Genomic DNA, 23036 nt, shown 5'->3' on the forward strand with positions numbered 1-23036 from the left:
ATGTGTTGGAGCAACTGACCAATCGAAACGTTTTAGTTAAGATATTCAACTGTGGTGTGAACGTTAAAACAAAGGATTGTGCAGGGTCGCGGCCCTTCCAACATAAACTGCAGCACCATTGTTTTCATGGCAAAGTTTCATAACCAGTCCCTCAAGTAACTATGGTGGGAAGTGATATGAAGCACGAGGGTGGAGAGTTAAACCATTAACACTGAAGATCCGGATGGAATGGAACGCTGGCAATTTTAAAATTTAGTTATGGTGCAGCGCATTTAATTAAAATGTTTCTACACTAAATCCAGGAAAAGAAGTTTCTTCACCTCCTAAGTAATGATTAAACAAAAATTGCCCAGTACTGGGAATAAAATTTCCAAATTGTAAAACAACGTAAATCGAAAGTCGTCAATTTACTTTTTAGTTATCAACTTAGTTGATAAACCGGTACAAATTTAACACTGTCAATTGTTCCCCACCCCACCCACCTTGGAAGCTTTGATATTTTGATACCAAAGGTAAGTGAGCCAATCCGAATACTCTATTCAACTGAGTACTAAAAAACTAAAGGTCGGTGAGAGATTTGAAGGGTTAATATAACGTTCCCTTTGTACATTAACTGTAAATGAGTGTTGGTTCCAATTGCATATATGTTATTAAAATCGTAGTTTGAACAGTGGATAAAGCAGCTGCGCACAGAAAGCCTGAAAACAATTTCAAGCTTGAACGGAATTCTAATCTATGACCTCTGCAATACTGGTGCAGTGCTCTACCAACTGAGCTAATTACATCAGATTACAAGGAGCCATGTTTACTCTGGTGAACGAAAATTACAAACCACACATTGATTTTTTTTCTGAAAAATAAGTGAATTCGGTGGAAGAGCAAAACTTACAAAAATTTTAGTTCCTAAACTATTTATTTATTCAACAATTAACCGGAACAACGTTTGGCTTATTGTTACTAATAGTTAAACTTTCAGACAGGATTTAAATTGAATGTTCACCACAGTCGCGTGTTGTACATTGCGAAAAACTGATAAGAATCTAAGTATACTCTTAATACTAATATATTATTTACTTTCGAATAAATCAAACTATCCTCCTAAGAGATATTAAGATATTTCTAACGTTATCTAAGTTAAAACCCGTCTAGTCAATGGTGAAGCATCAATGTCACTGTAGCTGCTCCGTCAACAAGCCGTAGTCGTTGTTGAAACATTAATGATTTCTTGTAAATATATACAGATCGTCCTGCATATATGGAAATATCTGAACAATTGAGTGACAGAAATAATTTAAATATCAAATGTTTTCTGCAAACCACAAACGTTTATTTTTGTCTTTCATTTCTGTTTTGTCATCACTTCTTTTGTAAGTCTTTCAAGATTTCAAGCTAACTTCCAAGACAATTTGAACGGAATCTGGATGATTCTAACTGGCTCAACTGTAATTGCAAAGTAAAGGGATACTTTCTGTGCGCAACAGTTCGAAAAGGGGTTCATCCATTCGCCGTCAGTAAGGTTCAAGAAAGAAATTAAAAACGTACGTTAAGTCTTCTTGTGGTGTTCTTTCTGTTATTACCAATCAGGGTTGTATCAGTTGCTTTATGTAAAAATTAACTTTCAGTAAATATGAACTACTACCAAGCATTAAACACTTTTATATTTACGCATGCAGACAATGTAATGACAGAGATCCACATAAAATAGTTGTACGATTATCCGATCAGCTTGTTTCCTAGATTCGCTTGTTTACATAACATCACGTTTTAAAAAAGAGTAATTTCGATGAGATTTACTGACTTATTTTACTGGACGATTCAACCGGGAATATACATTCTTATAGGGCAGTCATAATTTAATGTTATTCCAATAAACGTTCCGTTGCTCTATCCCAAGTTCCAATACTGTAAGAATGACATCTGCACTTGTCGGGCACCTTCTCCAGCATCGCAAATGCAACAGGCAAATTTTCCTGGATGTTTGAAGGCATTGGCAGTGGGTCTGACGAAAGCAAAAAGATGGAGAGTGATCATGAGTGTGCTGCATTGATTTTTCAGTTTTAATGTCAGGTTCTAAGATTACCAATTATTGTCCTTTTAGAACGGTTTCAATTTAGTGTCGAAAGTATTTTCACGTTTTCTTTCAGGTGTTGCTTTACTTCGCTATGTAACTGGCCAGCAAAACATGTGCCACCTTCTCAACCAATCGGCAGGAAAACCAAAACCAAACATGCCTTGCTCGCATGCGTTTTCCCTCGTTTGGCGTCGGTTACATATATTTGCTTTGATTTCTGACTGGTTTATTGCGCTTTTTGCATCAGTTGTGATTGGCCAGAGTAATTACTTTGGTTTTGGTTTAACGACACTGAAATTAAAACCGCTCTAATTAAACACTATTTTGTGTCTAGAGAAGTGCATTGATTAACGTCGTGAATTTGAAGCCTTTCCTAGGGCCTTAAGGGCCTAATGTGAACAGGGTAGGAAAATTAAATATTTTGGTTTGAAGGAAGTTAACCAATTATCGGTTTAATGAAGCGCGCTACAAACACTAACCCAATTTCTGCGGATCCCCCGGGCCCTCCCCTCCCCCTCTTCCTCCTCGCAGGATAGCATGCAATCAAAACTTCAAACTGCTCCGTGCGAAATCTGCATGCGCAATATGGTTTGAAAACTTTAACTTTAAACTGGTAGAGATGCATCCTCCCTGAATGAATTCACGGTTCTGTAAAGTGTGGATTGCTTTGGTGAATTGTGTTCAAAACAGGCGGCAATTGATGTTGAGAGCGAATTGTTTAAAAGGGGATGAGCAAACTCGCGTTTGTTTTGAGGTACCAAGCTGTAAAGACTCTGGATAACATTTTTGTGTTTTCTTGACTTCAATCTTGACCTGCTTCGCTTCCAGCGGTCAAAACTGCACAAGCCATCTTACACTGCATCCCAAGAAACTATCTACTAACTCCGACTATTCTCAACTAACTTAAGAATCTTGAATGTTTACAATGATTTAGAAATCTTTGATTTAAACGATCGAAGTAAATCTAAATATCCTAACACGGCCAAACAATCCAATAACGGTTATCCCATGAAAACTCGGACAGAACAACAGTTTTAAAAAACAATGTTCAAATACAATAATGTAAGCTAATGGGTCAGCGAGAACTCCCTAGACATTGAATTAAGAGAGCCCAATGGTTCATTTCGGTCGATATCTGTTCGGAAGCGGCCTTAATCGCTAAGAAATTGGGATTTAGTCGTAAAGAAATGAAATCCCCTTTTTTGTTCGGCAAAATGTTTTTCGAAATTTCCGGTATGATGGTAAACTAATTCTTTTCGTTTTCAAAGGGGCAAATGTGTCGTTAAAAATGCGAAAAAGGGTTAGCCTGGACTATTCGTAAAACAAACAACAGCTAGTAAATTCGGGAAATAAAATTTGAGTCTCCCAAACTTTATATAACTTAAATTTTTAGCATCGGAACAAATCAATCTCTTTTCAAACATGTCTTTAAAAGACCGGGAGAAACGATCAACTAATGTAAGTTCATCCTGATCATTAATCATTAAGATCATTAATATAAGTTCTCGTTCGGTTCCCCTGCATGTTTGGATGACAAGATCAACATGACGATCACAAGCTGTTACGTCACACCACTTAAATAACTCAACCAAATAAGGAAATTCAATTTCCTATCTTAATAGTCACAGTGGACATTCAGTTAATTTCGTACCCAGATCTTGTCATTCTTCGGTGGAGAACATCTGGTCTGAAATCCGTTTTCATGTGTCAGGAATGTGACACACAGCACAACAGCATATGCTCAACATTTGTAGCAAAAACACTTTGCCCAAGAATTGCCTTAGATGGATTTTTAAGATCAATTCATTCCTATAAATTTCTGTAATATTTCACCCACCGTATTAAAAAAGATCAACTGTTTTAAGTTTCCGGAAAAGAGGAAAGGCGCCGCTTCAGTTTTGTTGAATTGTGGCCAAAGTGCGTGCGCTATATTACCAAACAAAAATTTTCAGTACTGAAACTTTTAACAGAGAGACAACACTCTTTGGCTTTCGGCAAATCTTTTTACTTTAAATTTGAACTCTTGCTCTTTTTGGGGCAGTCACCTAATTTTAGTGTCACTTTGAATAGCCAAAAACACATATTTGTACAGACGTAAACGTCAAAATAATGTTTTAGTTCTGTTAACAATAACCCTACTAGCGCACAGAAACTGGTATAATTCGTCCTTGGCTGCAGATGGTTAGGATGGAAATGGATTGCAAGTTGAAAACATCGGCCAGTGTTTTCAAGTTCCTCCTATGTATCTTGGAAAATGCTAAAGCTTTTTATAGTTTATTTTTGCCTAGACAATTCATTCCATATTTTTCCCCTGCTGCTCCAAAAGCGATTTCGTTTCTGGGAAGCGGTTCAAAGCCAAAATATTTAAACAGTTTTTAGAAACACACGGCAAAATCTCGGTGAACGTGTCCCTTTGAAGACGCTTTGAGAAATTAAGCTATTGTCAGGCATTGTATATTTCATTTACCTTTGTCATTAGTTGATTCGGAATGCTCCTCCATCGCTTGGAGTGCGGCGTTGTCCTGCGCAAAGAAATATTGAAAATGTTATTAGAGGTAATTGCCTTCAAACGAGAGAAGAAGATGAAAGTTGTTTCTTTAAACAGAGGAGACTCAAATAGTTAAATGTATTTACATTAACAAACAACATGTACCTCGCCTGTCATAGACATTGTAGCACAGCGCACGACTCTAGAGAAAACGTCAGTGTTGGTTGACTGTTTGAAGCTGAACACTACTGCCAGAAATTTTATTTAGAAGTATCTGTTCAGTAGTGAGATCAAATTTCGTGTTATTTGTCATGTCATGAGACTCACTGTCACAATTGTTTAGCTTTTGATGTTGTGATCAGTACGTCTGTTTCACATGTCCAGTGCATGCGTTTGTTTACGCAAGTCACGTTTTGGCAATTAAAATAGAGAGAAAAACAGACAGAATGCTTTCCTAAAGGAAAAATTTATTCAGAAAAGTCTTTGTTTACGCCTAAGAAAGAAACGCTTATAATTCTAAATGCGAGACGAGAGACGCGAAAGCGATTTGAAGGAAGTACCAGTCCATAATAAAACAATTATCTTGCTCAATGTTGCGGAATATTCCCTTATTTTAGCCAACTCGGCCTACGGCCTTGTCGGCTATAGTAGATAGTATATTCAGAAAATATATTTCAGAGTTGATTTTGGGAATTAAATAGTACTCACACTAAAAAGGAAGCCTCGGCAAAACGTTCATACATTGCAAGTTGTAAAACGAACTGCTATGTGTTGTCCAGAAATGCCTGGATATCAGGCTACAGAATTAGAACGCAGTAGAACTAGGGTGGAGACTCCAACCATTTACACGGAACATCCGGGGACACTGCAAATCATACGGTTTTTTCCCGTGAAAGCGATTTCGCTGGTACATTGAGCAGGATAATTGTTTTATTATTCTATTCATCATAACAAAGCACAGTCTTATCGAAGAAAAGCTGGAGGCGATCTTTATTTTGCCTTTTTTCTTCCCGATGCACGAAATTACGCGCGTATATATGACTACGGACGACGAATATTCAGTGCGGCACCATGACCATAGCCGTGGCAAGTGTTACAATGTGTTGTAATACTCAATATTTGGTGATCATTTGACGTCAGGGAACATTTGCGACGCAGCACTCCACTCAACATCAATTTGCAATGTTTTCTAGTGCTGAATCATGTTCACTCGCTGTCAGTAACATGCAAAATGTTTACATGGGGTATCATTTAGATAGAATGCAAGCTAACCCACAAAACAATGGAGATACTACGTGTCAGCTCTAAGAACATAAAAATTGTCTTTCAGTCACAAAGCAACAGAGCTGAAAACAACTGCAAGAGCCCAAAGCTCTCGAAAGCGAGAGACAACAATGATCAACTTTCAGCAATTTTGTAAAGTCTTGCATATACGTGATAAACGAACACCCTGCAATGTCACTGTAGATAAATAGCATCAGCATGGAATCACGAGGAACGAATTCCACGAATCCTAAGTCTTCAGATCGGATGACATATTTAGCGCTGTCTCGTACAGACCTGCATCAGTTTATTAGACTGTCATATGCATGATAAACGAACATCCTGCATTCTCACAGCATTCAATCATGAAATCACGAGTTACGAAATCCACTGATCCCATGTCCTCATAGATAGCATTTATTTAGCCCTGTCCGATATCTTGCAGATAACCCGTGTCAGTAAACCTAAACAAATGCCACAGTGCTATCATATGAAAAGCTTATCCTAACGGCTCAAAATTATCATCAAGAAAACCTCCATTCAGTATATTTCAGTTTTGCCTTCATGATCAAGATAAACATCATTAAGCGGCAGGACGGCCTTATTACACTTTATTTCCGAACTGCTGGAGTCGCGTTGGCCTGTCAACACTTCTTAACCTTCGTCAAAATTGGTGAAGGAGTTTGCAAGCTGCAAGCTCTTCTTTTTTCACCAAAGAACAAATTAAAAGTTTCAAAAATTTCTTGTGTCCTTATCACACGTCAGTTATTGGCGGTTTGGTGTTTATTTCATGTTGCGATTTAGTTGGAATGAAATTGAACATGTAACGGGCGAGATTAACCCTTGAAACCCTCATATTAAAGAACAAATTCTCTTATCTTGTCCCTATACTTTTCTTATGAAAGTACTGGGGAGAAGTTATTTAAATATAAGAAAATTGTCTTCGGTGATCATATTCTTTATTCTCATGACCTCAGTGGTTGAGAAACCATTGATATTACAAGGAGAAATTTTATGCTGATCATTGTTACGGCACAAAGGGTTACCTAATTTGGGCCGATCTAAAACCTGCTAACTCAAACTGTGATCATGTTCGGGACATGTGGCCGGATAGACGTGCTGATCACAACATCACAAGCAAGATAATTGCGACAGAGTGAGTCTCATGACATGACAAATAACACCGCGAAATTTGATCTCACTACTGCACACATACTTCTAAATAAATTTTCTTGCTTGTTTTAACGTTCAGGCAGTAGTGCTCAGCTTGAAACAGACAACCAACACTGACGTTTCACTCCAGAGTCGTGAGCTGTGCTTCATTTGTCTTAATTTTTTTTTTGTCCAGGCCTCGCTTTTTCGCTCGGACCACGTGACCCGAAATGGGTTGACCGAGATGAAAAACAGAGAGGGGTCTAGGAACTAGGCAACAAAATGTTCACATGGTGTCTCATCTAGATAGGCGATGATAAATACTTAGATCCGAAGCCGGATGATGTACTTTTCATTGTATTTGTTCTGTTGCAAAATAAAAAGTGATTTACTAAAACTATTACACGGAATGCCCGCAGGGCAGGCCGTGTCTAGGTTTGGGTGGGGTATCTTTTTTTTCTTCATCTAGCCACAAATGTGCACATTAATTACGCCGGATTCCCTGAAGGGGCATACCGTGTCTAAAAACGGGTCGATTTCTTCTTTACGCGAGATGCCCTGAAGGGGCATACCGTGTCTAAAACGGGTCAATTTCTTTTTTTTACGCGGGATGCCCTGAAGGGGCATACCGTGTCTAAAAGCGAGTCGATTTCTTTTTTTTTTTTCTTCCTCGTAGCCACAAATCTGTACATTAATTTATTCATTAAACCCTCCCCTCTCCTACTCGGGATGTATTGTTCTGATTGTCTTCAACAGAAGCAGGCCAATCAATGTCCATTCTTGTCGCTTATATCGCGAGGGAGGGGACCCACTCACCCTTACCTGTGTGACGTCAACGCATCATTTGATTTCTTTAAAACTAGATTAAATTGTGGCGCCATATTATTAACATGTTGTGGACTCAAGTGTGCCGTTTTCAAACGGAAATTTCACCATTTTGAAGAGGTAAATCGAAAGAATAACTTCTAAGAAGTACTCGACATTTAAAACGGTGGAAATTGGAGAGTTCCTGGCTAAGGGATCGTGCTTTGTTTGACAGTACCGAACCACGCACGATGGGAGAGTAAAAAGAGGTCATTGAGAAGCTTACGTTATTGCAATGGAATTTCCGATATTTCCGGTGAGACCCTTTGTAGCGTAACACAAGGGAAACAACATAACGCGATCGTCGTAACTCAAAATATTCCATTAGCAAGGATAGTTTTATCAATCGGCGAAGCATACAGTTGGAATAAATGAATTAGCCCCAGCATCTCGCGTACATGTCAGTATAGGCATCTTGTTTTTTTTTTTCTTCGTAGTAGCTACAAATCTGCACATTAATTTATTCATTAAAGTCACCCCTCTCCTAGTCGGGATGTATTGTTCTGATTGTCTTCAACAAAAGCAGGCCAATCAAAATCCATTCTTGTCGCGTATATCGTGAGGGAGGGGACCCGCTAACCCCCTACCTGTGTGACGTCAAAACATCATTTGATTTACTCGTTGAAACAGGATTAAATTGTGGCGCCATATTGTTAATATGTTGTGGACTCAAGTGTGCCGTTTTCAAACGGAAATTTCACCATTTTAAAATGTTAAATCGAAAGAATAACGTCTAAGAAGCACTCGACATTTAAAACGGTGGAAATTCGACAGCTCCTGGCAAAGGAATCGTGCTTTGTTTGATAGTCTTAGAGCACGATGGAATGAAAAAAGGTCATTGAGAAGCATACGTTATCGTAATGGAATTTCCGAAATTTCCGGTGAAACCCCGGAGTAGCGTAACACAAGGGAAACAACGTAACGCGATCGTCGTGACACAAACTGTTTCATTAGCAAGGATAGTTTTATAAATCTGCGAAGCATACAGTTGGAATAAATGCATCTCGCGTAAATTCCAGTATAGGCATCTTGTTGGTTTTTTTTCTTCCTCGTAGCCACAAATCTGTACATTAATTACGCGGGATGCCCTGAGGGGGCATACCGTGTCTAAAAACGGGACGATTTCTTTTTCCTCGTAGCCACAAATCTGCACATTAATTTATTCATTAAACTCACCCCTCTCCTAGTCGGGATGTATTGTTTTGATTGTCTTCAACAAAAGCAGGCCAATCAAAATCCATTCTTGTCGCGTATATCGCGAGGGAGGGGACCCACTTACCCCTACTAGTGTGACGTCAAAGCATCATTCATTAATCTCGGATTAAATTTGGCGCCATATTGTTAACATGTTGTGGACTCAAGTGTGCCGTTTTCAAACGGAAATTTCATCATTTTGAAACGGTAAATCAAAAGAATAACCTCTAAGAAGCACTCGACACTTAAAACGGTGGAAATTGGAGAGTTCCTGGCGAAGGAATCGTGCTTTGTTTGACAGCCCCGAACCAAGATAGGAGACAGAAGCGAGGTCATCGAGAAGCTTACGTTATCGTAATGGAATTCCCGAAATTTCTAGTGAGATCCTCAGTAGCGTAACACAAGGGAAACAACATAACGCGATCTTCGTGACTCAAGATATTCCATCAGCAATGATAGTTTTATCAATCGGCGAGGCATACAGTTGGAATAAATGAATCAGCCACAGCATCTTCGAGAGTTCCTGGCGAAGGAATCGTGCTTTGTTTGACAGTCTTAGACCACGATGGCAGACTGAAAAGAGGTCACTTACATTATCGTAATGAAATTTGCGCAATTTCCCTTGAAACCCCGAGTAGCGTAACACAAGGGAAACAACGTAACGCGATCTTCGTGACTCAAACTATTCCATTAGCAAGGATAGTTTTATAAATCTGCGAAGCATACACTTGGAATAAATGAATCAGCCACAGCATCACGCGTAATGCCAGTATAGCAGGCATCTTGTTTATTCATTAAACCCTCCCCTCTCCTACTCGGGATGTATTGTTCTGACTGTCTTCAACAGAAGCAGGTCAATCAAAATCCATTCTTGTCGCTCATATCGCGAGGGAGGGGACCCACTCACCCCTACCTGTGTGACGTCAACACATCATTTGATATATTTATTGAAAACGGATTAAATTGTCGCGCCATATTGTTAACATGTTGTGGACTCAAGTGTGCCGTTTTCAAACGGAAATTTCACAATTTTGAAGCGGTGAATCGAAAGAACAACTTCTAAGAAGCACCCGACATTTAAAACGGTGGAAATTGGTGAGTTCCTGGCGAAGGAATCGTGCTTTGTTTGACAGTCTGAGAGACTGAAAAGAGGTCATTGAGAAGCTTACGTTATCGTAATGGAATTTCACAAATTTCCGGTTATAGTATGAGTCGCGTAACACAAGGAAAACAACGTAACGCGATCGTCGTGACTCAAACTATTCCATTAGCAAGGATAGTTTTATCAATCGGCGAAGCATACAGTTGGAATAAATGAATTAGCCCCAGCATCACGCGTAATGCTAGTATAGCAGGCATCTTGTTACGCGGGATGCCCTGAGGGGCATACCGTGTCTAAAAACGGGCTCCGTATCTTTTTTTTCATGGTAGCCACAAATCTGCACATTAATTTATTCATTAAACTCTGCCCTCTCCTACTAGGGATGTATTGTTCTGATTGTCTTCAACAAAAGCAGGCCAATCAAAATCCATTCTTGTCGCGTCTAGCGCGAGAGAGGGGACCCACTCACCCCTACTTGTATGACGTCCAAGCATCATTTGATTTATTCATTAATCTCGGATTAAATTTGTGTTGCCATATTGTTAACATGTTGTGGACTGGATAAATGAAAATCAACTAATGATGACTCGACATTTATTTCTACTCGCACCTCACGGTAATCCCTGCCAGACCAAAGCTTAGTTTGATTATACAACTGACCGTAAAAAATACTGCTCCTGTATTCTAAATATCCTCCTTCGGAAAAAAACATCTTCTCCAAACGAAGCTACAGGGAAAGTATAAAATCCCTTTCACAGTCATTGAGTCACGCCACTCATTCACTGTAATCCACGAAATGAATTTTTATCTGTTTTTGCTCCATTTTTAGGACTACAATCTCAACTTCCTACAAATTCTTGTCCATTTTTTGGTCGTTTTGGTACTTTAGTAACATTCTACAGCGCCAATCTCGTATGGTATGGTTTTTCAGCCGCTTTGGTCATAAATAGGGTATCGATTTTAGCCATTTTAGTAATAAATAGGGTATCAATTTTTGCACTATAGTCTTGAATTCGTGTTTTTTTTTTTTTTTTTTTTTGAAGAAGCTACTTCTTCATCATGATGTTTACAGCAACTGTTTACAGCAACTGTGTACGCAACACCTTGTCATACGTTTCGGTCACGCGCTGGACTCCAGGGGTTTTTGAACCGAAGTTGACCAGACACTATCAGGTCATAAATAGGGTATCAAATTTTTGGTCAGGTCATAAATAGTGTAGGGAAAATCGCGGATTTTGGTCATAAATAGGGTAAGGGTTTTGGGAAGCGAGCTGCACACCCCTAACCATTTTTTTTTGGAGAACCCACCCCCTACCCCCCCCCCCCCCTCCCCGAGCAGACGCAGTGGCAATTTACTTCATGTACGAGGGTGGAGAGTTAAACCATTTAAAACACTGAACAACCGGATGGAATCAGGGGCACCCAACGGATCGTTTCGGTAAATTATCTGTTCGGAAGGCCCTTAATCCCCCTACAGTTTTCTAAAGGGAATTTTCACCACGAACTTTGGTGATATGAAAAATTTAAGGCCTAGTGTTTTCGGATTCATAAAAATGTTGTTTCAGGCACCGAAAAAAGGTCAGCTAAGATTTTCGGACAGGAAATAAGACCTAAGGTTTTCGGGAAATGGACAAAAAATGCCCTAGTAATTTCGAAAAGACTCAAGTTCCCCTAGAATGACCGAACAGATAAAAATATTATAGCGCTACCTAAAATGAACCTACAAGGCTTTAAAGCCATGCACCCTAGATCGCCTAAAACAACGTTTCAAAGGATCTGAGAGAAAATTGTCGTTGGGCGCCCCTGTGGAATGGAACGCTGGCAATTTTAAGTTATGGTGCAGCGCATTTAATTAAAATGTTTCTAAACTAAATCCAGGAAAAGAAGTTTCTTCACCTCCTGAGTAATGATTAAACAAAAATTGCCCAGTGCTGGGAATAAAATTTCCAAATTGTAATGCATCAGTCAATTCCAGCAACAACAACAACAACAACAACAACAACAAGCTTTATTTGCATGACTATAACAAATACAGTATTGCAAAAGCTATTCATAGCTAATTATTGATTCGTTAACTAATTCTTAAGATAACTTAAAATAAAATAAAATAAAATAAAATAAAGTAACTGAAGTCTTTGCTTATTTTAAACTTTTCATACAGTAGAAGTAATCATTCCGGAGAGAAGTTTATCTCTCAATTCGAAGCACGAGGAAACAAATGAAATTAATTGAGTGTTTATAAAATAGTCTGTTGAGTTCATTATATGCGATAGTAAAGTCTCTTTTACTAATAGTGGTGTAAATGGAAGGCTAGGTTCTATTTTAGAAAAAAACATATCTCTTAAAGAAGAGTAACTTGGGCAATCTAACAAAAAATGAATTTCGTCTTCAATGGTTTTACGGTTGCAGACATTACACACCCTTTCATTACGGGGTATGTTGTCGTATCTTCCTGTTTCAATCAAAAGCTTGTGGCTGCTTATTCTTAGTTTCACTAATGCTTTCCTAGAAGCGTTTTTCCTTGTGAGATCTAGGTAAGCAGAGGGGCCAAAAGTTTTTTTGATTGTGTAATAAAAGCTGAGTTTTTGTGAGTGTTGAAGGGTTTGGTGCCAATAAGAGATATATTTCTTTTTCTTAAGATTTATATATTGTTTGATGTTATTTTCATTCAATGTGTAATAATTAAAGTTGGGGAAATTATAGTATTCACTCATCTTTATGAGACTGGAGTAAAAGCTAGTTTGACCGCTATAATGAAGGTCAACAGATATTCTTAGGGATTGTTTTGCTATAGAATGTTCATCCTTTCCTTGGAGGTAGTGTACGTAATTAAGTATCTTTTTATTTATGTCAACGATTAAAGGAAATCTGCCAAGTTCAGCTCTACATGCAACGTTGGATGACTTATTATGTACTTCTAAATAGCGTTTACAGAAATGTAAATGTGTTTTTTCAATTCTGGAGTCTTCCCACGACTTAAAATCTGATTTAACAAAGGCACCCCACACTTCACTATTGTAGGTTAGAATTGGCTGAATCATTGTGTCAAAAATTGTACATGCAAGTGAAGGTTTCAGTGTACTAAAATCAGTGTGTCGTCTTAGACTAAAGAAAGCATGAAGAGCTTTTTGTCGAAGATGTTCAAGCGAAAGTGTGAAATTGCCGGAAGACGAAATGCGAGTTCCTAAGTAAGTGTAGTCTTGTACTGTATCTATTAATTCATCGCCTATGTGAAAGGTATAATCGCATTTTTTTGTGCTTTTTTGAAAAATCATTATCTTGGTTTTCTTAGGGTTTATATTTAGCATCCATGAGTTGCAAAATGATGATAAACTGTTAAGGCAATTTTGTAATCCCAATTTTGATTGTGACAATATAATTAAGTCATCTGCATAAAATAATGAGCGGAGTTTGGTGCCATTTGGTAGTATAAATGGGTCAGACAAAATATTGTTGAACGAAAAGGCTAAATCATTAACATATAGATTAAAGAGCAGAGGACTTAAAATGCAGCCTTGACGCACCCCTCTACTGTATTGAAAAGATCGCGTTTGACTATTTCCAATTCTAACAGAACACGTAGAATTCGAGTATAAACTTTTGATAATTTTATAAAAGCTTCCTCCGACATTGATTTGTAACAACTTGTACATAAGTCCATCGTGCCAGACAGAATCAAATGCTTTTCTTAAGTCCACAAAACATGCGTATACTTTTGTTTGGTGGGATTTGACATATTTATCTACTAGTGTTTGTAGTGTAAAGACATGGTCTGCTGTTCGATTTTTTGCTAAAAAACCAATTTGAGATTTATGAATAATGTTATGCGACTGAACGTGTTCGAGGAGTCTGATTGAGAATTGAGCAAAATAATTTACCAAGACAACTAGAAATACAGATTCCACGATAATTTGAGGGATCAGTTTTAGATCCAGTTTTAAAAATGGGTGTAATAAGACCATCGCACCAATTTTGAGGCATTGTACCTGAGCTGAAGGCCTTGTTAAATAGCTGTAAATAGACTGGCATTAACTCGTTTAAGCTAGATTTGATCATTTCATTTTTGATTCTATCTGAATACGGAGATTTATTGTTTTTTAGCTTTTTTTGCCGCTTTTCGTATTTCAAGTTCAGATATAAGGTAGTCCAAGGAGTTGGGGTGAGTCGCATTTTCTAGTCTATGTAACGCACTGCGAGTCGCTTCTTGGGGTGAATTAAGGGGTTCGTTAGAGTGTAGCGATTGTAGCGATTCCAGCAGTGCCCATCCCCCCCGGGCAACCCCGGGGCATTTGCTCACGTTGTCAGTCCCGGCGGTGGGGCATTCGTAATTATATCGCGGCCCGGACGTGGGCATTTGCGTACCCCGGGGCAACCCCCGGGCATTTGACACACGTGTTTTCGAAAGTGGCATAGAGGAATTGTTGAAGATTGGCTAGTCCGTCAGGGACTAGACAAACTAGTGGATGTTTTTAAAGGTACGTTTTCTCAATTTTAGATATTTCTTCATCACTTGTAAGCATATAAATATAAAAAGCAACAACTTGAACTATATTTTGTTTATCACATATATCGAGAGATCGGAAACAATCAATGTGAACACGACTACAGCTGTATTTCGCATTTTGCATTCAAAACTAGCCTAGCATAATTTAAATTCACGAAAGTCAACCTGGAGTATAAGGTTTGCGAATGATGCGATCTTCAAGACAGATCTTGCGAGCTTAAAAGGCAATGCATCATGCATAAAACGTAGCCTGCGAACACAGGCGCCTATCATCGCTCGTGGCTGGGGGCACGTCCGCCGCAATCCCAGCGCAGTTTATTAAATAATATTAAATTTTCCAAAAGCTCCCTAACATTTCGTGTTGTCCTTGAAGTCTTAATACCGTTACATTATTTAAAAATACTGAAAAGTGGAACGTTTTAATCACTGATTAATTAAAAAACTGCAGTGGTGTTGGAAGGCGACGATCCCGGTGGCGGGGCATTTGCCCTCTTCCTTCATCCCCACCCTGAGGCATTTAGACAGCTTATGTGTCCCCACCCCGGGGAATTTGCCCATTTTTTAAAAAAAAATGCTAATGCCCGGGGGTTAGCCCGGGGGGAGGGGGGATGGGCACTGCTGGAATTGACTGATGCATAAAACAACGTAAATAGAAATCGAAAGCGGTCAATTTACTTTTTAGTTACCGTTTCAACTCAGTTGATAAACCGGCATAAATTTAACACGGTCAATTGTTCCCCACCCCACCCCCCATGACAGCTTCGATATTTTGATACCCAAAGTAAGTGAGCCAATCTGAATACTCTATTCGACTGAGTTATAAAAAACTAAACGTCGGTAAGAGATTTGAAGGGTTAATATAACGTTTCCTTTGTACATAGACTGAAAATGGGTGTTGGTTCCAATTGCATATATGTTATTAAAATCGTAGTTTGAACAGTGGATAAAGCAGCTGCGCACAGAAAGCCTGAAAACAATTTCAAGCTTGAACGGAATTCTAATCTATGACCTCTGCGATACTGGTGCATTGCTGTACCAACTGAGCCATGTTTACTCTGGTGAACGAAAATTACAAACCACACATTGTTTTTGTTTTTCTGAAAAATAAGTGAATTCGGTGGAAGAGCAAAACTTAGAAAATTTTAGTTCCTAAACTATTTATTTATTCAGCAGTTAACCGGAACAACGTTTGATTTATTGTTACTAACAGTTAAACGTTTAGACAGGATTTAAATTGAATGTTCACCACAGTCGCGTGTTGTGCATTGCGAAAAACTGATAAGAATCTAAGTATACTCCTAATACTAATATATTATTTACTTTCGAATAAATCAAACTATCCTCCTAACAGATATTAAAATATTTCTAATGTTATCTGAGTTAAAATCCGTCTAGTCAATGATGAAGCATCAATGTCACTGTAGCTGCTCCGTCAACAAGCCGTAGTCGTTGTTGAAACATTAATGATTTCTTGTAAATTTATACAGATCGTCCTGCATATATGGAAATATCTGAACAATTGCGTGACAGAAATAATTTAAATATCAAATGTTTTCTGCAGTCCACAAGCGATTATTTTTGTTTTCCATTTCTGTTTTGTAATCACTTCTTTTGTAAGTCTTTCAAGATTTCAAGTTAACTTCCAAGACAATTTGAACGGAATCTGGATGATTCCTGAACTGGCTCAACTGTAATTACAAAGTAAAGGGATACTTTCTGTGTGCAACAGTTCGAAAAGGGGTTCATCCATTCGCCGTCAGTGAGATTCAAGAAAGAAATTAAAAACGTACGTTAGCTCTTCTTGTGGTGTTCTTTCTTTTATTACAAATAAGGGCTGTATCAGTTGCTTTATGTAAAAATTAACTTTCAGTAAATATGAACTACCACCAAGCATGAAACACTTTTATTTTTACCCATGCAGACAATGTAATGACAGAGATCCACATAAAATAGTTGTACGATTATCTGATCAGCTTGTTTCCTAGATTCTCTTGTTTACATTACATCACGATTTAAAAAAGAGCAGTTTCGATGAGATTTACTGACTTATTTTACTGGACGATTCAACCGGGAATATACATTTTTATAGGGCAGTCATAATTTAATGTTATCCCAAGAAGCATTCCGATTTATCAAAACTTCCCATACTGTAAGAATGACATCTGCACTTGTCGGGCACCTTCTCCAGCATCGCAAATGCAACAGGCAAATTTTCCTGGATGTTTGAAGGCATTGGCAGTGGGTCTGACGAAAGCAAAAAGATGGAGAGTGGTCATGAGTGTGCTGCATTGATTTTTCAATTTTAATGTCATGATGTTTAAAGTTTATCCTTGTGCAGAGAATTCATTTTTTTAGCCCACGCTGCTCCAAGAGCAATTTCGTGTTTGAGAAGAGGTCCAAAGTCAAATAATTTAACAGTTTCGACAAACATACAGCAACATCTCCGTGGTACGTTTAGTTACCAGGAATGGCTTTAATTTGTGAGTTGCTCTTCAGAGCCGGCAACGTCGTGTATCTTGCGGCATAAGAAGCATAGTCGCGAATTCAAACTTAAGAAAAAGCGTCAGAAAGCTACAGAAAAAAAATCGACAGTCTTAAATATGAACTCATAATTTGAAATAATGTTCTTAGGGACATGGCTCGATCCATTTTGTGTATCCACCTTTCAGGACGCAAGCGTATTTTAAATGCTATTTGAGAATTATCGGCTTTCAACTAACAGTATTTTTGGTTTTAATTTCGGGATACAACTTAGACGAGCGCTAGCTATTGCCCTGACATAACTGGCGAACACTTCTATTTCTATTTTTTCTTTTTATTCCCCCATACCTAATCAGTCGAAAACACCAGACAAGAATATTAAAGATAAAATTTTCGAATACGCTTTTTTTAATATTTTTTCTCAGGACGATTTTCGGACAGTACGTTAATCTGTTTAGATTCTTTAGTTGACATTTCTGGTCGCAGAAAACGTTTAGGAAACAGAAACCGTTCTCTCTGAAGTAATGAAGTTGCCGTCGGTTTTTCGAACATCCTGGACCTTATATTTATAATAGTTTTCTAAACCATGTTTTTGGTTCCTTGACGAAAAATAACTTTTTTCCCATGCTACTATCCTTTTAGGTACAAAAACGCCGGAACCAAGAAGTCAAGTTTTTCTTCACTGTACGATGAAAATTTCCAAAGCGATTCGTTCCTGATAAGAAACTATAATATTTCCTTTACCTTTGTCATCAGTTGATTTGGAATGCTCCTCCATCGCTTGGGGTGGGGCGTTGTCCTGCGCAAAAGAAATATTGAAAATGTTATTAGAGGTAAATACCTTGCAACAAGAAAAGAAGATGAAAGTCATCTCTTTAATCAGAATAGTTGAATGTATTCATCCTCTCTTGATTTACAATAGCAAACAATATGTACCTCGCCTGTCATAGACATTGTAGTACAGCTCACGACTCTGGAGAAAACGTCAGTGTTGTTTGTCTGTTTCAAGCTGAGTACTACTGCCTGAACAGTTAAAGTGTATATGACACAAAATCTTTTATTAGCTTATTAGGAAGAGCTTTCAAAATGATGAAGAATGGCATTTATTTTATTGCGATAGCATTCTTGGTTGGCGAGTTATTCAAGATTTAGGCTTATGCAAATTAGACAACTTGTGACGTCACAAGACTGACACAAAATGAAGGGAAATCACAAAAAATGGAATATCTCTTAAGCCTTTTTCTGTATGGAACTGAAACTTTGTAGAGTTGTTATACTCATCACAAAGTTTCATGATATGATCCACTATGACATTTCCATGGCAACACAATGGGCTCCAGGCCCTCACCATCCAAAGGATAAAATCAGAGTTTCCCTTCCCAAGAAGCGCTTTGTGCTCTTGATGTTTATTCAGTGGGTGTGAGGGAATATGGACATTACGCAGCACAAGTATAAGAAATTCTGTTTGACTGTGGAGCAATAAATAAGGCATTTGTCATTTTGGGAAGGTAGAGGTCTGGTAACGAGTACGTTGCTATGGTAACATCATAGCCACTATCACAATGTGTAGTTTTGTCAGCACATCAACCCTGCAAAATTTCAACCCTGAAGATGTTGTATTTGCGTAGATATTCCAAATTTTGTGATTTCCCTTCATTCTGTGTCAGTCTTGTGACGTCATAAGTTGTCTAATTAGCATAAGCCTAAATCTTGAATAACTCGGCAACCAAGAATGCTATTGCAATAAAATAAATGCCATTCTTCATCATTTTGAAAGCTCTTCCTAATAAGCTAATAAAAGATTTTGTGTCATATACACTTTAAAACAAGCAAGAAAATTTATTTAGAAGGATGTGTGCAGTAGTGAGATCAAATTTTGTGTTATTTGTCATGTCATGAGACTCACTTGCTTGTGATGTTGTGATGAGCACGTCTATCCGGAACATGTTCAGAACATGATCACAGTTTGTGTTAGCAGGTATTCGGATCGGCCCAAGGGATTGTTTGTGATGTTGTGATCAGCACGTCTATCCGGAACATGTCCAGAACATGATCACAGTTTGTTTTTGCAGGTTTTCGGATCGTTGCAGGGACGTTTTTAAACTCCCACCTATCGTCGCTTACAGACGCACTTCCAACCTTCGCGACATTAATATTTTAGTTAAAGCACAGCTACCGACTGTCACCGCCCCTAACAGCACTAATTCACCACTAGGATCTTTCCGCTGTGGACAAAATTACGCCACTTGTCCTTACATTACTAACGGTCTTAAACATTATACATTTTCTTCCACAGGCGAAACCCGTAACATCACTTCACACATAACCTGTAACACCAAAAATTTAATCTACATGGTACAATGTAACCGCTGCCATTTACAATACATAGGTGAAACTAAGCGACGTCTCAAAGACAGATTCAACGAACATAGACGCCCAGTTGACAAAACTAACATTACATCCAAACCTACCACTATTTCTGAACATTTTCTTTCTCAACCTAACCACTGCCACACTGACATGCAACTAATACCACTTGAAGTTATCCACTCCTCACGTGATTCAATCAGAAAAGCCAGAGAATCTTTTCTTATAGATTTAGCGGGGACCTTGGAACCCCACGGTTTAAATAGACGTGATGAATTGTAATTTTTGTACTTTATTTTACTTACACTCTGTTTTTTTATAAGAACGTCTCATTTTGGAGCTGAGGCTGAACGTTCTTATATTTTTTTTGCGATTTGAGGCTGAAAACGTTCTTAAGATGTTCTTAAATTACATGGTAACCCAGGAAACCTATTAATATACATTGCCTGCTGAGATATGGTATCAAGAACTGCTGATTATGACAAACCGAGATGTATGTCACCATTGTTAATATTATACAAAACATGCCATTAATCATTTTGGTTAATTTACATTTGTTACCTTGGTTTTATATAAAGATTAGCAAAATAAAAACGTTCTTAATCGACTCTCAGCTTGAGGAATGTTCTTGATACGTTCTTAACATTTTGGTTAATCTCAGCCTCGACGTTCTTATAAAAAAGGTTCTTATAAAAAAAACAGAGTGTATTTCTTTATCCTTTGGTACCACCTTGTAAACGTCATTTCAGCCGCACCTATGTATTGCAACATCCTCCATAATATAATATTGTAATTTCATTTATATAATTTAGTAACATCTAAACCTGGTTTGGCCAGCCGAAATATTGTTTTAAAATATATTACGTTGTGTCAGCTTTGCAGTAGTCTTTGGACTTCTCATCGTCTGCAAATTAAGTAACCCGTTGTCGTTGTGCCGTAACGATGATCAGTATCAAATTTCTCCTTTGTAATATCAATGGTTTCTCAACCACTGAGGTCATAAGAATAAAGGATATGATCACCGAAGGCGATTTTCTTGATATTTAAATAACTTCTCCCCAGTAATTTCGTAAGAAAAGTATAGGGACAAGATAGGAGAATTTGTTCTTTAATACGAGGGTTTCAAGGGTTAATCTCGCTTCGTTGCACATGCTCAATTTCATTCGAACTATAAAATCGCAACATGAAATAAACACCAAACCGCCAAGAAACGTGTGATAAGGACACAAGAAATTTGTTTTTTGGTGAAAAAAGGACAGCTTGCAAACTCCTACACCAATTTTGACGAAGGTTAAGAGGTGTTGACAGGCCAACGCGACTCCAGCAGTTCGGAAATAAAGTGTAATAAGGCCGTCCTGCCGCTTAATGATGTTTATCTTGATCATGAAGGCAAAACTCAAATATACTGAATGGAGGTTTTCTTGATGATGATTTTGAGCCGTTAGGATAAGTTCTCAATATGCCATTGGGTATGCTAGCTCTGTGGCATTTGTTTAGGTTTACCGGCACGGGTTATCTGCAAGATAAGGGCTGAATAAATGCTATCTATGAGGACATGGGATCCGTGGATTTCGTAACTCGTGATTTCATGATTATATGCTGTGAGATTGCAGGATATCGATGTTCGTTTATCATGCATATGACGGTCTAATAAACTGATGCAGGTCTGTACGAGACAGCGCTAAATATGTCATCCGATAAAGACTTAGGATCCGTGGAATTCGTTACTCGTGATTCCATGCTGATGCTATTTATCTACAGTGACATTGCAGGGTGTTCGTTTATCACGTATATGCAAGACTTTACAAAATTGCTTAAAGTTGATCATTGTTGTTTCTCGCTTTCGAGAGCTTTGCGCTTTTGCAGTTGTTTTCAGCTCTGTTGCTTTGTGACTGAAAGACAATTTTTATGTTCTTAGAGCTGACAAGTATCTCCATTGTTCTGTGGATTAGCTTGCATTCTATCTAGATGATACGCTATGTGAACATTTTGCATGTTGCAGACAGCGAGTAAACTTGATTCAGCACTAGAAAACATTGCAAATTGACGTTTAGTGGAGTGTTGCGTCGCAAATGTTCCCTGACGTCAAATGATCACCAAATATTATGTATTACCGCATTGTAACACTTGCCAACTGACATGAGTGGGTCCCCTCTCTCGTAATATACGCTCCGATAATGGATTTTGATCGGGCCGTTTTTGTTTAAGACAATCAGAACAACAGATCCCTAATGGGAGAGGGCAGAATTTAATGTAGGTTTAATGAATAAATCAAATGATGATTTGACGTCACACAGGAAGGGATGAGTGGGTCCCCTCTCTCGTGATATGCGCCTAAATAATAGATTTTGATTGGGCCGCTTCTGTTGAAGACAATCAGAACAATACATCCCTACTAGGGGAGGACATTTTAATGCATAGATTAATGTGCAGATTTGTGGCTACGACGAAAAAGATACCCGACCCAAACCTAGACACGGCCTGCCCTGCGGGCATCCCGTGTAATAATGTATCTTATTTCTCCTATTTATTCCCGCATCTATTTTATTCATATCATTTTCTGCACTCAGTGCACTCACCGAAATTATAAAGAAAATTTTAAAGTAATCGGGCATCAAAGGATTCGATGTTAATAGCCGTATAATAACCGCCTTCAGGAAAAAAATGTGTCTGCTAAAGAACAAAGTGGATTCCGCAAAAAAAAAAAAAAAAGGGAGATCTGTGCGAGTGTCCAAACGCTGCTGGATAAATGGAAATCAACTAATGATGACACCCTGCCAGACCAAAGCTTAGTTTGATTATACAACTGACTGTAAAAAATACTGCTCCTGACTTCTAAATATCCTCCTTCGGAAAGAAACATCTTTTCCGGGCCAAACAAAGCTACAGAAAAGTATAAAACCCCTTGTACAGTCATTGAGTCACGCCACTCATTCACTGTAATCCACGAAATGAATTTTTATCTGTTTTCGCTCCTTTTTTAGGACTACAATCTCAATTTCATACAAATTCTTGTCAATTTTTGGTCGTTTTGCTACTTTAGTAACATTCACAGCGCCAATCTCGTACACTGATCGTCCAAAACCTGTTTCGGAGGACGTGACATCCTCTTTCGGATCGGTCTGTGACGTTGAGAACAGGGAGCAGGGCCCCCCGGGGGTATTCGCTTATATGGGCTTTAAAGGTATGTTCGGCGCCAAAGGGTATGGTTTTTCAGCCGCTTTGGTCATAAATAGGGTATCGATTTTAGACGTTGAGAACAGGGAGCAGGCCCACCCCCCGGGGGGGGGGGTATTCCCTTATATGGGCTTTATAGGTATGTGCGGCGCCAAAGGGTATGGTTTTTCAGCCGCTTTGGTCATAAATAGGGTATCGATTTTAGCCATTTTAGTAATAAATAGGGTATCAATTTTTGCACTCTAGTCTTGAATTCGTGTTTTTTTTTTTTTTTTTGAAGAAGCTACTTCTTCATCATGATGTTTACAGCAACTTTGTACGTGCTGCAACGGTTTGTCAGGCGCTTCGGTCACGCGCTGGACTCCAGGGGTTT

At 38.4% G+C, this 23036-nt stretch overlaps 3 long non-coding RNA genes across 3 annotated transcripts in view; 1 reads left to right on the forward strand and 2 right to left on the reverse strand.

The window, feature by feature from the left end:
* Positions 1–23036, forward strand: part of LOC146457305 (uncharacterized) — a 46557-nt gene that overhangs the window by 9018 nt on the left and 14503 nt on the right. Inside the window, exon 2 of the long non-coding RNA XR_014858545.1 lies at positions 268–2067. This is a non-coding gene — a long non-coding RNA (uncharacterized LOC146457305). The remainder of the gene's footprint in view (positions 1–267; positions 2068–23036) is intronic.
* LOC146457307 (uncharacterized) lies at positions 1641–4830 on the reverse strand. The gene is made up of 3 exons (XR_014858538.1): positions 4725–4830; positions 4539–4593; positions 1641–1999 (listed from the first exon to the last, which is right to left on the reverse strand). It is a non-coding gene; the product is annotated as an uncharacterized LOC146457307 (long non-coding RNA).
* Positions 15816–18150, reverse strand: LOC146457308 (uncharacterized). The gene is made up of 3 exons (XR_014858544.1): positions 18056–18150; positions 17864–17918; positions 15816–16882 (listed from the first exon to the last, which is right to left on the reverse strand). It is a non-coding gene; the product is annotated as an uncharacterized LOC146457308 (long non-coding RNA).

This window comes from Pavona decussata, unplaced genomic scaffold (genome assembly GCF_977016875.1).
Source record: "Pavona decussata unplaced genomic scaffold, jaPavDecu1.1 SCAFFOLD_244, whole genome shotgun sequence".
NCBI lineage: Eukaryota > Metazoa > Cnidaria > Anthozoa > Scleractinia > Agariciidae > Pavona > Pavona decussata.